At 38.3% G+C, this 10,922-nt stretch overlaps 1 pseudogene; it reads left to right on the top strand.

Moving 5' to 3' along the window:
• The first annotated feature begins 4,789 nt into the window (after positions 1–4,789).
• LOC118602294 lies at positions 4,790–4,964 on the top strand (annotated as a pseudogene).
• Positions 4,965–10,922: the final 5,958 nt, after the last annotated feature.

Genomic DNA, 10,922 nt, shown 5'->3' with positions numbered 1-10,922 from the left:
CAGTGCTTAACAGGTTCCATCTGGCCGCTATGCTGAGAACAGATTGAAGGGAGCAGAGCTGGAAGTATGAGACCACTCAGGGGCCCACTTGATACTGACATTCAATGTGTACTTCCCATGAGCCAAGGCTTAACCCTCACCAAAACAAACAAACAATGAAGTAGGTATAATTATAATCATGCTCTTTTGATAAATCAAAAAATTGAATCAAAGAGGTTAGTTACCTGACCAAGAACACATTACTAGCATCTAGTAAAGTCAAGATTTGAACCCAGGCATTCTGGCTCTAGTGTTCAAACATTTAACCAGCTCACTAAATAGAGTGCATAAGAGGTCATCTGACTCCAGACGTATTTCTAGAGAAAAATCAATACGATCTAATAATAATATGATGTGGACAATTGAGAAAGAAACCAGTAATGATTCTAAAATGTATTTCTTACCACTTCTATTCAATATAATACTTGAGATACTAGACTGTGCAATAAGGCAAGAAAAAGAAGTAAAAGGATAAAGATTAGAAAGGGAAAAATAAAGCCATTTATTTGCAGACAACATGCTCATATATATTGAAAATCCTAAGTAAGTTACCAAAAACAGTTACTAGAAACAACAAGAGAATTTAGAGAGGTTGCAGGATTCGAGGTCCATATATAAAAATCTTTTATTTCTATATACCAAAAATGAATAATTGAAAAATCAAATTTAAAAAACAATTGTATAGTAGCAAGAAATATGAAATACTCAGAGATAAACTTTAAAAGTATGTACAAGTCCTGTTCACTAAAAATTACAATATGTTAAGATAAAGAAAACCTAAAGAAACAAAGAGATATATGTCAATTCTCCTCCAATTTTGACTATAGATTCAACACTAACCCAGTCAAAATTCCAGCAGGAGTTTCTTCTAGGAGAAGATGCTGGAAAGAGAGGACCCTGCCAGGGACACGTGCTCAGGAAGGCATGGTAGCAGCACGGCTGCTCCGACAGCCTGGTTGGAGTCCCTCTGCCACAAATAGCTCTCCCTACTTTGTAAACCAATCTTTCTCTGAAAGGGCGAATGCTAATAGGGCGGACCTCGAGGGTGGAGAGGAGGACCAGGTGAGATCATCCACAAGGCCTGAGCACAGCCCAGGCTTCAAATAATATTAGGGGCTGTATTATACTAGCAGCAAAGAAGCCCCACATAGCTTTCTATTTCTGTCACCTTCTCCATTTATTATAGGTATATACAAAATTTCCTTTTAAAATAATTACACTTACGTTTTCTTTTTAATAGGTGTTCAATGATTTTTTTTAAAGAGAATGTTAAGCAAATAATGCATCGGAGTCCGTGTAAAAATGGCAAAGACCACAGATAACATGTAAATAATGAAATTTAGAAAGCACCGATAGACCAAATCCATATCTGTCAGTTTAGGGACTAGAGGCATCCTGAGGGGACCCAAATGTCTTAATAGCAAGATTCTCAGAGACAAACCCAGAGCCCTGACCCACAGAGGCAGTAGGCAGGGAGGGCACAGGAGGCAGTGCTGAGCTGATCAGGGCTGTAGGAGGAACCCAGACCCAGCTGGACAGTGTCAATTTCAGGGCTCCCTCCAAGACCCCCAGAGCATGTCCCGGGGTCATGACCCTCAGCACCCCTGGCTATTCTCTAGTAAGCATGCTTTAGCCACAAAAGAAAAAGGCACTCACCTTCCTGCTTCTCTATCCTTAGTCACTACCCCTGACATTGGTAAGCCAAACCCTAGGCTGGCAGGAGCAAGAAGAGCATCTTGTGCTACATGCCAGCAACCCACCCTTACATAGCATCAGGGCCTTTGTGTTAGTGTGCCAACACCAGCTAACGGGCACTTGTGTCCCCAGCTCCAGGCCAGACACTCTTGACACCCCCGAGGTAGGTCTGTGACCATCCTCCTTCACAACTTCTACAAAGTGCAAGAACAGCCAGTGACAGAGTGGGGAGCTGAACCCCATGGCTCTATTTCTTTGCTTATGCTTTCCCTTTTCCTGAAATACCATCCTCTTCCCTTTCTAGGTGCCTAAATTTTATCCATCCTTCATGATATAGCTCTTTGAGGATCTTCCTTAGAGATGAAACTGAGCTGGAATGAAGCAGTCATTAGTCTGGCAGGGTGTGAGGGACTAAGAATCAGGGATCCAAGCTCTGGAGGAGTCTGATACCTGGGTATAAAAGTACCCACTCAGCTATGTTCAACTTATCACCTACTCACCACCCACCGAACTACCTACATCATACCTATCTCTCTGCCTACTTACTCACCTGTATTATTCGGGAAAGGCTCTCTGCTCTAACAAGCAGCCAAATTTCATCGTCCAGAGTTGGGTGAAGGTTTCAAACTTTCAAGTTTTAAGATGAGTAAGTTCTGGGGATCTAATGTACAGCATGGTGATTACTGCTAATAAATTATTACATACTTAAAAGTTGCTAAGAGAGATTTTAAATGTTCTAACCACTAAAAAAATGGTAATTATGTGATGTAATGAAAGTGTTAGCTAACATTAAGGTGGTAATCATTTTGCAGTACATAAGTGTATCAAATCAACACTTTGCACACCTACCTTAAACTTATACAATGTTATATGTCAACTATATCTTAATAAAGCTGGACAAAATTTTTCTCACCTTTTTCTCTCCTCTCCTCTCCTTCAGGGACTCCAGTTACATGTATATTAGGATACTGGAAGTTGTCCCACAGCCCACTTATGATTTTGTTTATATTATTTCTTCTCTTTGTCTTTCATTTTGGATAGTTTCTATTGCTGTCTTCAAGTTCACTAATCTTCTCTTTTACAATATCTAAAATGTCTTTTGTAACCTTCAACCGTGTATTTTTTAACCGTGTATTTTTTAAATCTCACGAATTGTAGTTTGCATGCCTAAGTTCAGTTTGGATCTTTATATTTTCTATGTCTCTACTCAACATGTTCAGTCTCTCATCTATTTTCTTAAACATATGGATCATAGTCCTAATAACCGTGGTAAGGTCCCAACCTACTGATTCTATCATATACGTGATTTTTCAGTCAGTTTCTATTGATTTTTTTCTTCATGAATCATGTTTTTCTGCTTCTTTGCATACCTGGTAATTTTGAATGTATGCAGACATTTTAAATTTTATCTTTTTGGGTGCTAGATGTTTTTGTATTTCTGTAAATGTTTGGCTCTTGTTATGGGACATGATTAAGTTACTTGGAACTAGTTTCTTTTGGATCTTGCTATTAAGTTTCATTTGATAGGCCCAGAGTACTGTTTAGTCTAAGGTTAATTTTCCCCCACTACTGAGGCAATCTCTTCTGTGTATTCTATCTGACACCCCATGAATTATGAAATTTTCTTCTCTGGATGGTGAGAACAGGCATTATGTCTATCCCTGTGTGAAGTACAAGGATTCTTCCTCCAGTCCTTTAGGTGATACTTTCCCCTGCCTCGTGAAATTTCCTCATACACATGCATGGCCAGTACTTAGCTGAATACTCCAGGGAACTTCTGCAGATTTCTAGAGTTCTCTCTGTGCAACTCCTCCTCTCTGATGCTCTGCCCTGCAAACTCAAGCCACTTTGGCCTCTCACCCCCTTCTTCTCAACTTGAAGAGACTACTAAGCTCTCCCTGGGTTCCCCTCCAGGCATTAAGCTGGGGCCATCATAGGGGTCATCTCATTAGCTTTTCATCTTTCAGGAATCACTATTCTTCACTGCCTGATATTCAATGTTTTAATGATACTGTTTCACGTATTTTTAAAGTTTTTTTTGTTATTTGGCATGGAAGCAAATCTGGACTGTTAAAACATCTTGGTCAGAATCAGAAGTTGCAAATGTTCACCTTTTGACGTTGTAAGTTTAAAGTGTTTACTACTGATCCAAGCAGAGATGTAGATCCCATGATTTTATGAGTCAAAGGCTTTATGGGAAGCCAACATGTTCAGTCCATTGTGCCGGTTTTCTTGGAACTTGTTGAAAACACCTTGGCTGCTGACAGATAAGAGCACATCCCAGGATGTTCAGTGCATGGAGGAATGTGGGGTTCGGGCTCGCCTCTCACTGCACCACCATTGCCACGCTAATGATTGTTTTAAGTCTTGAACAGTCAAAGCCAGTTTTTGTTCAGGCTTGTGGTAGCTTACCAAATTTAATTCCTCCAAATCCTTATGGGGCTGCTAATCTATTTGCTTTCAGTTCCATGGATTAATCATAACCAGGGTCCTTTCCTGGTCATTGTACACAAATCTCAAAGTGCTTTCTCATTCCTTCCCTTGCCTTTCTCTCAATGTAAAGGCAGCTAGCTACCTGGAGCCTGTACAGTTGAACAAAAAGTCCACAATTAAAATGTTTGCCCTGACTGCTTTATTCAACTAAGTTTTACTGAGTCTTCATTGCTCAAAGCTTTTTAAAAATCCTATCTCTTTCTACTTGGGGCTTCAAAATAATAGCCTTTCCCTTCCTTCAAGGTGCCAAATTTCAAGAATATCACCATTTCCTTTTAATTCTACTTTTACACTGGTTACGACTTTCTTCAGTGTACATCATTGTTGCAATACCTCATCATCAGGGCCAATAATAAATATCCCCACACAATGAGACTCTACTCCTCACCCTTTTCCCTGGTACTAAGAACTTATTAGGTATATTGTCTTCTCACATTTCAAAAAGGGATTATTTTAACAAATGGTTTTTGAAGAATATGGATCTCTATTTTCTGAGTTCCCAGTATAGCTTCCTCACTGCTTACCACCTACTGCTAAGCCAGTGTCACAATTGTAGGATTTTAGCTTTGTGCAGTGGCAGTATCATAGCCAATGAGGTTTATCCGAGGCGTGATTATTGCTAATTGAAACAACTGTATTTCAGCAAGACTCCACTTCCTTTACCAATTTCTGCATCAGCCAGGATGGACTAACACTTAACAAACCTCAATCTCAGTGGCTTAATACCAACAAAGGCTCCCCCTATACACATATAAATAAAGCAAATGTTCTTGGGTTGGGCAGCCCCTTCCACCTTGTGGCTCCTCTATCCCCTTTGCAGGCCTCTGCTGGGTCCTCTGCTTTCAGACAGCTACCTCATAGATGAAGAGAGCAGCTGCAGAGCTCATGCAGGCATGATCCCACTACTGGTCAGCATGGGAGTTTTGACCCGCTCTGTTTCTGACCTGGGCTGGTTCACCCATCCTTAGGCAACCTGGTGGTTCCCTGCTTCCAGGAGGCCACCATATTGGTACGGAACTTAGTGGGATGCCCAATCGGCACAGCGCACTGCAGCCCAGAACTTCTGGGCTCAAGCGATTCTCCTGCCTTAGCCTCCCAGCGGCTGGGACTCCAGGGACTCCAGGGACTCCGGATGCATGCCACTGTGCCCGGCCAGACACCTCCTCATCAAACTGCTGAAAACTAAAGACAAAGGGAAAAAAAACCTCGAAAGCAGGAAGAATAAAAATGCAATGAGGTACCATTTCTTATGGAGAAACAATTAGTCAAATGACTATAGATTTCATGTTAGAAACCACTGAGACCGGAGGAAGTGGAACGACACTGTGAAGGTATGGGAAGAAAAGGACTGTTCTCTGTCCTGATTATGGTGGTGGTTACACAAATCCGAGTCAAAATTCATAGATCTACCAAAAACGTCCATTTTCTGGGTGTTAACTTATTTTAAAAAATATATAATTTAAGAGTAGACTTCTTTATCAATGAAAAGATTATTTTAACACAGAAGGAAATGTCCTTGTAACTTGTATTTTCTGCTACAGCTTGAAGTTACCAAGTGTGTTAGAGGTTCTTAAAGCCACTAAAACAGTGTCTTGGTACACTAAAGTTAGGCATTTCTACAGAATTTTTAGCTTTCTCTTCCAAGGTCTTCATACAACATTAGGCTTTGTCTTTAATTATAAAGACCCTTGCCTCTCACGACATCAAAACACTGACATGCTACAGAAAACCACACAAACTAGCAGAATTTCTGAGTTATACTGACATCATTGTTTATCCGTCATGTATGAACTAAGCTTCACTAAAGAAACATATTGTAGTGGAATGGACTATATTTGATAACAATGAGAATGGAATATATGGTCCAGGAAGTGGGTAAAGGTAGTAGCATTAATTTTCAGTAACATCAAAGATTATAATTTCATCGGTAATTATTAACAGAATAAAAATTGAGTATATACTTAGAAGCCAGTTGAGGGGAAATAACATTTTAAAAATACATACCTAGTAAAAAAAGAGAAAGAAGTAGGGGACCCATAAGACAAACAATAAGCTCACAGATGTGAATTAAATTGAAATATATTAGCAATTAATTGTTGGACTTCTTAAATAAAAACAAAGTACAACTATTTATTTATAAGCTATGTATTATAAAGAAGTAGAGAGGTCTAAATTTAAAAGGAGGAAAATATATTATGCAACTATTAACTAAAAGAAAGCTGTCTTAGCTAATTTTAACATATATCTATAACTGATGGAACAAGTACATTAAAATCAGCAATATTTTTGAGCAGATTTGAGGAATGCTATTAGCTTGACTTAATGAACATTTTGTTGCACCCAACAACTGTAGACACACATTCTTTTCAAGTACAAATGGAACATTTATGAAGATTTACCATGAAGCTATAGAACAAATTTCAAAGGAATTTGAAAACATACAGATCATATTCTGTGACCACTAGAAATTGATAACAGCAAAAGATAACTAGACATTCATGTGGAAATACAAAGGACTCAGAATATATAAAGCAATCTTGAAAAAGATTGAAGGTGAAGGATTCAAACTTTCTGATTTCAAAACTTACTACAAAGCTATAGTCAAGATAGTGTGGTGCCAGCATAAGAATAGGCATGTGGATCAACAGAACAGAATTGAGAGCCCAGAAATAAGCCCTAAGATTTATAGCAATCAATATTCCACAAAATAGAAAGGAAGGAAGGGAAGGGAAGGAAAGGAAGGGAAGGGAAGGGAAGGGAAGGGAAGGGAAGGGAAGGGAAGGGAAGGGAAGAAGGGAAGGGAAGGGAAGGGAAGGGAAGGGAAGGGAAGGGAAGGGAAGGGAAGGGAAGCGAAGGGAAGGGAAGGAAGGGAAGGAAGCGAAGGGAAGGGAAGGGAAGGGAAGGGAAGGGAAGGGAAGGGAAGGGAAGGGAAGGGAAGGGAAGGGAAGGGAAGGGAAGGGAAGGGAAGGGAAGAAGGGAAGGGAAGGGAAGGGAAGGGAAGGGACAGGGAGGGAAGGAAGGGACGGGAAGGAAAGAATATTCTTTTCAACAAATGATTTGGAAGCAACTGAATATCTATATGCAAGATAATCATTTTGGACTCCTATCGCAGAGCACATATTGCACAAGCAATGGTTTCTTATATATAACACAAAAGCATAATCAATAAAAGAGAAGATTGGTAAGTTGGACCTCATCAAAATAAAAACTATTGTTCCTCGAAGAATATTATCAAGAAAGGAAAAAGAAAACCCACAGACTAGAGAAAATATCTGCAAATCATATAGCTAATAAGAGTTTAGTAACCAGAACATATATTAAAAAACTCTTAAAACTCAATAATAAAACGACATATAACAAAAATTAAAAGTGGGCAAAGAATGTGAAGAGATATTTCTTGAAAAAAATGCAAATGATGAATAAGCGCATGAAAAAGATGCTCAAAATTATCAGCCAGTTAGGAAATGTAAATAAAAACTACAAGGAGATACCACTTCATACTCATTAACATGGCTATGACCAAAAAGATAATAACAAACATTGACGAAGATGTAAAAAAACTGCAACCTTCATACATTGGTTGTAGGAATGGTGCAGTCACTTGGGAAAACAGTTTGGAAGTTCTCCAAAATGCTAAATGAAGAATTACCACATGACTGAGCAATTCCACTTCTAGGTATCTACCCAAGATAAATAAAATGCCCACACAAAAACTTGTACACAAATGCTAATAGCAGCATTATTCATAATACCCCAAATTGCAAATAACCCAAATATCCATCAAATGATGACTGAATAAACCAAATATGGTATATCCATGCAATGAAGTATTATTATTCACTATAAAAATGAAGTACTTATAAATGCTACAATATGCTAAATGAAAGAAACCAATCACATGATATGAACCCATTTAAATGAAATGACCAGAACATATAGATCTGTAAAGACAAAACTAGATTAGTGATTGCCTGTGGGGGATGATTGCTAATAGGTATAAAATCTCTTCCTAGGACTATGAAAATGTTCTAAAATTATATTATGATCATGGTTGCAGAACTCTGAAATTATACCAAAATCACTGAATTGTTACATTCATTACTTAAACAAATAAACATTGTTATGTAAATATCTCAATAAAGCCATTTAAAAAATCACTATTTTCAATATATCAGCAATAGTTAGAAAATTAAATTCTAAAGGAAAATGGATTTACAATAGATTGAACAAACTGCAAGTATATAAGAATAAATCTGAGAACATTTGCAAGACTTCTCTAAGAAAATGATAAAACTTTAAGAGAAAATTAGAAGACCTAAAAAGAAATATGATCACTGACTCAAAAACTCATATTAAAAGGATGGACTTCCAGTTACTGATATGGCCTGTAGAGAGATTAGAAGTTATCACCCCCATCCTCATAGAAGAAAAAAGCTGAACAAACTGAAAATCAACAACTCTTCTCAGTTCCACAGAGAATTGAAGTCATAGGGCAAATGGCTGCCCTGAAAACTGGAGAAATAGATGAATACAGAGAACCACAGCTTACCAGGAGAATCCCAGGAGCAGATGCCCACAGCTGGAGCCAGCACTGGTAGGAACACTTCAACAAAACTGACAAATTGCTGGAAGGTCAGCGTAGGCAAATTTAAGAGTTAAAAACTCTGGAGCAGGCAGGAGGTCTTGGGGATCCCTCACGCTTTTATAAATATTACCTCCAGGAGCACACTAGGTTTTCACTGTGAAAATTGGAGAAGTGTCTCCTTGTGCTTGCAGCAGAGGGTGAGAAAGTAACCATTTTGGATATGCCCAGAGCATTCTGTTCTTAACAAGGCCTGCCCTCAAGGCAAACTGTTTTATTAGAGCCTAACTGACTTGAGTTTTACCAAAGCCTAATCAACCTGGGGAAAGAGAAATACCTAACTCCAGTTCCCTCTAGGCTTCCTATCTCAGTTAAAGGGTGTGGGAACTAAGAAGCACTTGTGAAGCCCAGGGACACAGGCATACTAAAAGACTGAGGCCTAATCATAGGTCTACAGAGTGGAATTATCAGACCGAGAATTTAAAATAACTACGATTAATGTGCTAAGGGCCCTAATGGGGGTGGGGAGGACAACATATAAGAACGGATGGGTAATGTAAGCAGAGAGGTGAAAACTCTAAGATAGAATCAAAAGGAAATGCTGGAAATCAAAAACACTCTAACAGAAACAAAGAATGCTTTCGATTGGTTCATCAGTACACTGGACATGACCAAGGAAAGAATCAGTGAACTTAAAAATATGTTAACAGAAACTTCCTAAACTGAAAAGCAAAGAGAAAAAAGAAACAGAATATCCAAGAACTGTGGCACAGTCATAAAGGGTATTAACATATATGTAATGGGAATACCAGGGAGAGAAAGAGAGAGGAGAAATACGTAAAGTATTTCGAAGATGTCCATGCTCTCTAATCATATCTCCAGATTTATGTATTCCCAATCAAAACACATAATAGATTTTATTTTAATGGTTTTTAAAGAACTTGCCAAACTGATTCTAAAATATATACAGAAATACAAAGGCCCAAGAGCCAAGATCACTTAAAGACAAAATGAAAACACCTGTCCTATCAGATGAAGCCACTACAGAGCAAAACAGTACAGACAGCGAGAATACAGAGCCCCAAAACACATAAAAGTAGACTAGGTTCAAGACAATGGTAGCACTGCAGAACAATGGAGAATGAATGGCCTTTTTGATAAATTATTTCAGAACTATAAAGTACACATATGATGTGCTATAAATCTTAAACTTATACAATGTTACATGCCAAATTTATTCAATAAAAATGAATAAAGTCTTAATTTAAAAACACCTATATGGAATACAAATGAAACAATTCCTATATCAAACAGTGCACAAAAGTCAATTCCAGGTGGACTATGGACCTAAATGTAAAATGTAAAACAATTAAGTTTTAGCAGATGGTATGGAAGAATATCTTCTAATTACAGGATAAAGATTTTATTTTAAAACAAGACACAAAAACATCTACCACAAAGGCAAAGGTTGATAAATTTGACTATGTCAAGGAAAAAAATTTGTTCATCAAACGATGCCATCAAAGCAGTGAAAAGGCAAGCACGGAGTGGGAGAAATATTTGCAGTATATATAACTGACAAAGGGCTATATATACATTTTACATCTAAAGAACTCCTGTGATTCATAAAGTAAAAGGCAGACAAATAGAAAAATGAGCAAAAGGGGTGAACGAGTATTTAAAGGAGGATATCTAAATGAGCTACAAAGAGATAAAAAGGTGTTCAACCTTATTAGTAATTACCATAACGAGATACCACTATACCCCCACACTGGTTAAAATGTAAGTTTCACAAGACCAGTAAGATAGAAAGGTCATCAATGCACAGAATATGAAAAGATCAAATTGCAGAACAGAAGACATACTAAACAAATAACAGTGACAGACTATGATGGGAAAGAAATATCAAGGCCATTGGCCTACAGCCAGTCTGCCTAACTGCAGGGAGCCACGTGAATGCAAACTCAAATGTAAACAGTGCTTCAAGGAACTGGCCCAGTTCCTGGCAACAACATCTGAAGGCTAAGGCGGAGAACCTATTGGTTCTCCCCAGGGCCCTTGATTGGGCTTCCCTGAAGAGAGTGGAAGTTCCTCTGACATAAGAACTAGGAAA

Source organism: Rousettus aegyptiacus, unplaced genomic scaffold, assembly GCF_014176215.1.
Source record: "Rousettus aegyptiacus isolate mRouAeg1 unplaced genomic scaffold, mRouAeg1.p scaffold_m13_p_4, whole genome shotgun sequence".
Lineage (NCBI taxonomy): Eukaryota > Metazoa > Chordata > Mammalia > Chiroptera > Pteropodidae > Rousettus > Rousettus aegyptiacus.
This window is presented reverse-complemented; position numbering and strand designations above follow the sequence as displayed.